Source organism: Psammomys obesus, unplaced genomic scaffold (genome assembly GCF_907164565.1).
Source record: "Psammomys obesus unplaced genomic scaffold, mPsaObe1.curated_primary_1811, whole genome shotgun sequence".
Lineage (NCBI taxonomy): Eukaryota > Metazoa > Chordata > Mammalia > Rodentia > Muridae > Psammomys > Psammomys obesus.
The window spans coordinates 7512064-7518887 of record NW_026591598.1 but is presented as its reverse complement, the minus strand read 5'-3'; the positions used below and the strand labels follow the sequence as shown (position 1 = coordinate 7518887).

The 6824-nt window shown below is 45.0% G+C and overlaps 1 protein-coding gene across 6 annotated transcripts in view; it reads right to left on the bottom strand.

The window, feature by feature from the left end:
• Positions 1–6824, bottom strand: part of Phc2 (polyhomeotic homolog 2) — an 80051-nt gene that overhangs the window by 54667 nt on the left and 18560 nt on the right. Inside the window, exon 1 of one of the 6 annotated variants that reach the window (XM_055610831.1) lies at positions 5225–5398. The exons of the other annotated variants lie outside the window; for them this stretch is intronic. The gene's annotated coding sequence lies outside the window, so the exon portion shown is untranslated. Of the gene's footprint in view, positions 1–5224; positions 5399–6824 lie in introns of those variants that run through there. 6 annotated transcript variants of the gene reach the window in all.

Sequence of the window (6824 nt, the reverse complement as noted above, 5' to 3'; positions counted from 1 at the left end):
AAAAAAAAAAGCCAGTTTCCACTTTCAGTGACTCCAACGATATTCTAAGAATGAAGGGGGTACAGATGCACAAGGCAAAAATATGAGCAACCTACCACAGTCAGACAAAGATGAGTACAGCAGAGCAGTATGATGCCTAGGGTGACCTAGTGAACGACCTCAGAGGAAACCGACTCCCTTGAGGAAGCATGGGAGAGTGAAGCAGGTGTGTGTGTGAGTGTGTGTGTGTGTGTGTAGTATCTGGACCACAACACAGCAGACCCTTCCTAAGGGCATGTGGCTTATTTCAGACACTGAGCTCAGGAGCCCCACATTCCAGCGACACTCTCATCCTTGCTGTCCCCATTTGGGAAAATTCCCAGGAACAAGTGACTGGGCACCAGAAAGCTCTGTTCCCGGTTCTAAGATTTCCCGATGGCAGCCACACAAGCAGGGGAAGCCGTTCTGTTCTCTGCCCCAGGCCAGGGCATCGTGGTTTGCACATGCGTACGGAGTTGAGATCTACTCAAGCGTGCTCATTTTCCAGGTGCTACAGGGGCGGTGTATGTCTTCAGACACCCTGGAGCCTTCTAGAGTGAGGCTGTCGTGGCAGCCAGAGTCTGGCTGAGCAGCTGGTCGGAAGGAAGGTGTAGGGAAAAGGAGGGAACAAAGCAGCAGAGACAGACAGAAGGGACTGGTGGGAATGTTCCAGACACACCGAGACAGAAAAGAAGAGTGGAAGCGGCAAACTATTTACAACATAATGTAAGTGTGTTTAACTAACTCAGCCATATCTGACTTTCACAGTAACTATGTTCCTGAAATCTGATGTCAGTTTTCTTTTAAGACATGGGGAAATCAGAAAAAAAAAAAAAAAAAAAAAGCAAAAAAAAAAAAAAACAAAAACATACATACATATATATGATTTAGCAGAAAAATAGGAAGGGATATGAACGGGAGTGTATCATCGTTTGTGAAAAATATAAATGCCATCTCTAGAAGCATTAACCTTACCCATATTTAAAGAGAACAAATGGAAATAGCCAAGTGTGGCAAATCTTTAGAAACGTACTAGTAGCTAGGGCTGAGGTGAGGTAGGTAATATGCCCCTTGAACTCCGGGTAAGAAGTGTAATTTGGAATTCCAGTTTTAAAGAGAGAAATTGGTAGTAACTAACATGTGTAGGCACATGACCTTTGACCTAAGAACCTCCTGTTCAGGAATTAAATGATATGGAACACAGAAAACGGTATGTGTGTGTGTGCGCGCTCATTTGCATGTGTGTACATAGGTGTATGTGTACAATATGCACATACGTGTGCATATACTCTATGCATGTGTGTATATGTTGGGGGCATAAGAACATCATGGTCAGTTTGTGGAGCTCAGAGCACACCGTGGCATTGCTTGGCTTTCACCTTGCTTGAGACGGGGTATTTTTGCTGTTCGTTGCTGTGTTGCCAGGCTGGCGGGCCCACGAGCTTCTGGGGAGTCCCCGTCTCTGCCTCGCACCTGGCTGTCGGTGCTGGGGTTGCAGATTCACGTTACAGTCACAGCACGGCAAGGCTTGTAGGCAGAACTCAGGTCTCATGCTTGGGCAGTGGGGGCTTTGCCTGCGGAGTCATCCGCCGGCTCCACAAAATATTTTAGCATGTCCAGGGCTGCTCACCACAACATGTCTAGCACAGCAAAAGCTTGCAAACAAGCCAAGCGCTAACAGCAGTGTGAGGGAGAAGAACAGCATGGGATGCTGCTGGGTGCTTACTAGGGAGCAAGAAGGCTCCGAGGCTTCCACAAACTATCTCATGCTCACGGCGGTTCTGTTACTCTGCCCGCTTTGGAAATGAAGAAAATGAGACTCACTGAGATGAACAGACTTGCCTGAAGTCTCTTAGCAGGTGGCGAAGCAGCATTCCAAGACAGGCAGAGCTCAGGCGGCTGTTAGGCTAAGCACGTGCCTGCATACACACAGGCACACATCTGTACACACACACACACGCCTGCATCCATCTGCACACACACATCTGTACACATACACACCCCCGCATACATCTTCATAAACACATCTGTACACACGTATCTACCTAACCACACATGTGCACACGCATGCGCACATCTGGATACACATCTCTGCACACACACATGGATCTTCACGCACATACACAGTGGGGTCTTCTGCATCAGTGTTAATTGGAATCACACATGTTGACATGGAAGACGCGCTGCTGGCCGGCAGGATGGAGGCTGGAGTAAATTTCTCCAGGGTGCCTGTCCTCGCTGGAGACGCATGAACGGGTCATCACCCCACTGTTTTCTATATTTAAAAAAATGGTAAACAAGTAAAATCCTCAGGGGATTTTACTGTCAAAAATATTCAAGTCCATTAATCATTTTGTAGTGTAAAAATAATAATTTTATTTGTGTGTGGGTTAGAGGCTGGTACATATACATTTTAAATGTGGGTTCTTCTCAAACTTTCCCTCAGCATGGGACAGAGTGGGAGCTGAAGAATGAAGGTAGAATGAGAAGGGATTCTACCTTCTCGTATTTTGGGGGAGAATTTAGGATTCTTTGGAGATAGGGCCTTGCTGTGTAGCCCAGGCTGGCCTCAGACCTCCTGCCTAAGCATCCTGGGTTCGAGGTTTCAGGCATGTACCAGATTAAATCTACGCCCAGATTTAAAGGAAAAACCAAGGTCCGGATTTAAAGTATAACCCAGGGCTGGGTACATGGTGCATACCTGTAATTCCAGCTCTAGGGAAGCTGAGGCAGGAGGATTACTCCTGGCATGGGCCATAGGGAGCACTAGGCCAGACAGACTACATTGCAAGATCATGTCTCAAATAGCCAAACCAAACCAAACAAGGGAAAACAACACCACGGTCACTGGCAGCTTACTTGCACAGGTGAGTAGCTGACGTGACATTTTTGTTTGGAGGAAGAATGTTCCTCAAGAGCCGTGCATGGGAGAGAACAAGGTTGAAGAATCAGGCAGGCGTCACAGCCTGGCAAGGTGGCAGGATGAGGGTTGGAGGTGTGGTGCAACTGGGAGCGCCCCGCCTGAAGGCCACTTAAGCCACGTCACAGTCACAGCTCTTCTTGAGCCTGGATGCTACTGGCCCGTGCAGTTTCCCTTTGTCTTCCCTCTGCTGCTCCCCTGTCAGTCTAGGCCTTCATCACAATCAGTGAGTGCACGAGGCTTCCTCTTCCCCTAGTCGCTCTGCCAGCTCAGCGTGCCCAGCTCACGCTACGCTACCTCACTCTTTCTGGCACTGCCTATTTCTGCACAGCAGCCCGTTCTTCTGCAGACCTCGAGGATGCCTGCACCTTGGGGTGACAGTCTCTGCCTTCTGCCCTGCTGTTCATTTACTCAACAAAGCGCTGAGCCAGTAAGTGCTCGCAAGCGAGGGGTGAGGTGATGACCAAAACGGGGCCTCTTCCTATGGAGCCTGCATTCTAGTTGGGGGACAGAGTAGGAATGCTAGGCAACAGCACACGCTTTGGAGAAAAGTAGGGCAGGGTCACGGCGGGCGCAGTGAGGACAATTAGCCTATAATTCTACTCAGCAACACAGACTAAGAAAATGTGGAGCCAAGGCTGTAGGGCTCAGAATGGAGTCAGTTGTTAAATTAGAAAAAACAGGAAGAAACTTTTTTTTTTTTAAAGTTCTTGTTTCAAAAAAGAAAAAAAAAAATAGCAGGGCCTGGTGATGCATGCCTTTACTCTCAGCATTTGGAAGGGAAGGCCAGTCCTTCTGGTCTACAGAATAAGTTCCAGGCTAGGCAGGCCTACAGAGTGAGGCCTTGCCTCAGAACACCAAAACCACCACAACAACAAAAACTAATAAAAAACAAAACAAAAAACAAAAAAAAAAAAAAAAAAAAAAAACACCAACATCTGGCAGTTCAGGTGCCATATACAGAAGGAGTTCAATACAATTAGTTCCTTTCCCTTTAATTAAGAGTTTTTCCAAAGCATGACAGTAATACTTACAATTAGAATATTTTCTTCTCTCTTGGAACCTATTTCCTCACATTTCTTATCTCTTTTCACTTCATAGTCTTTAAGTATTTCATGGCTTTTCTTCATTGTGTTCTTACTTTTCTCCTGTATTTCCTCTCCATAACTGGACAGGGTGTCTTAGTTAATGGACACTTATTGAGAATGTGCTGTGCGCCCTGGGGACGGAGTGATGAGCGGGAGAAGGTTCCCAGTGTGTTTTACATCTGACGTGGAGCAGTGAGAAGGCAGACAGCACTGGAAGCCACACAGGGCACTGCAGCGGGGTGGCTGGTTCAGACTGGGGGGATGGGAGGCCTTTCAAGAAATTACCAGTGTTTACGAATATTCAGGTTCCTGGCAAGTTATTATAAGGGAAAAATGTTAAATTTTACCAGTAGGGAATTAATGGAATTAGTAGGGAAAAAGTGGTTGTACTTTTACAAAATAGGATATTATGATAGTTACACAAAAATATTCACAACAAGGTTACAGAGCCAGCTTATAAAAAGAAGCACAAAACAAGATTTTACATTTGTACTGATAAAATGTTGAAAGGATTTAAAAACTAATATCATTACACTAGAGATCTGAAGTTTTTTTAACCCTTGAATCTTCTGCAATTGGAAACATTTTTATAATAAGAAAAACCCCAACATGAATTATTAAAAATAAACTAATTTTATATCTAATATACAAATAACCAGCCCCTCAGAGTTACTCTTTCCTGATCTAGTGCCCTGCCCCCTTGCTGGCTAGTGGGCACTTTTATATGCTTGTAATTTCACCCTTAGTCTTACTCAGGTCCACACACAGCTTCTGGCCCCCCGAACAAACAGGGATTTGCCCACGAACACACAGGAGGTTCATAGTGCATAGTTATTGAGCTGAATTGTTTGCTAACAGAAATATGCTTGCAAAACGGTAGAATGTCAAATACATAAAACTGATGGTTTCCAGCCAAATAATCTCCATTTTATACTCTCCTCCTATCTTTATATTTTCTCTCACCCAAACTAAACAAAAATAATTTGAAAGATTGCTCAAAGGGAAAAGTCACTATAATCATGTCATATGTGGAGGATATCCCAGAAGGTCTGCTGTTTACTTGGTGGCTTTGTGACACCCTCAGCAACCAGGCTTAATTGCCTCTGCTGCTGAATGGCCTGAAAAACACCTGCCCCTACTCCATTACAGAGAAAAAACGAATGCCTGGAATGAGCTGGAATTTCCAGGAAAAACATACCGGCTCAATTTGTATTAATCCCTCCGGGCTCACTGCGCTGATGTCATTTCCAATACGCCTGAGTCTTCCCCTCTGATTGGTGTGAGTCCTCATCTTCTTCAGCTGACTTAGCCACTTCTCCCAGAGCAGGGTCTTTGTGAATGACCCTCAGGAGCGTGTGGGGTAGGCATCCATGGGAATGCTGAAGAATGGGCTGAGAGCTGGAGCAGAATGCAGCAGGCCATGCTGCCTCTGAGGCTGCCAAGGCCAGTGCAATAAAAGAGCTGATTGAGGGCGGCTGCTTGGGGTGACCCTGTGTGTGCGCAGAGAAGGATGTGCAAAGCAGTGACATTCCAGGGTGGCTCCAGCTAAACTCACCTGATTCCACTCTGTACAGAAGGCGGCATGTGAACTGGGCCCTGAGCGATCAGGGCTCTGCAAACCTAATGGAAGTCTCACTCAGCTGATGGGCCCCTCACACTCTTTTCATTTGCAGGTCTGGGGGACCGGGATCCTTCTTACCTAGGTCAAACTGACTTTAAAATGCCGTCTTTGAAAAACAGCAGTCCTACAACAAAAGGGACTGGTGACAGAAAACAAAAACACCCCCATAAAGAGAAGAATGTCCTATCATAGTCACAATGAAAAAGGAAACCCAGCAAACCAGGGCACCAAGCGTGGGGTCCTTTCCTCACCTGAGCGTCTCTTGTCCTTGTGATCACTATTCTAAAAGACCTCCAGGTATGGAATGAATTGGATTTCAACAGGAACTAAGCAGCATCCTTCCTCAGTATGCTTATTTTTTTTCCCTTTTATGCACAAGTTCCTCTCTCTCTCTCTTTCTCTCTCCCTCTCTCTAGGTCAAAGCCCTTCCTCTTACTCTCCACCTTATTTTTTGAGGCAAGGTCTCTCACCGAACCTGGAGCTTGCATATTGACTAGGCTAGTTGGCCAGTGAGCTCTCAGAATACTCCTGTCTCCTCCTCAGATAGAGTTACAGGTGCCTCCTGCTGTGCTGGCTTTTTTCACTTGGATGCTGGTGATCTGAACTCGGGTCCTCATGCTAATGTGGTAAGCATTTTAGTGGCTGAACCATCTCTCCAGGCCCCGGCACTTTCATTTCTTTAAAAAGGAAGATTTCAAAAGATTTAGATGTTTTTTTCAGCTGGGAATGGTGGGACAAGTAAATGACTAAAGAATTAGTATGAAATTTTATTTTCTTGGTATTGGTTTATATGTCACTAAAATGCATTTAAACTACTAGTTAGGAAGTCTCAATATAATTATTGGTTTCTCCACCCCAACATATAGTATTGTTAATTATTATTTCTTTAACATAGTATCTGTATAGTTAAGACAGCTAGAGAAGTAAACCTAGAGAATCTGAACTACCTTAAGACACTGCTAGTCTGCAACAAATCTATACGAAAGGATTTCTTTTTGTTATATTCAGGAAGTGGCTTAATATTTGAAAAATTAATCACTATACATCATATTAATAAAGAAGATGAACATACGATTATCCCTACAGCTCATGTGGTGACTCTTTGATACAGTTCCTCGTGTTGTGGTGACCCCCAGCCATAAAATTTTCCATTGTTACTTCATAACTGTAATTTTGC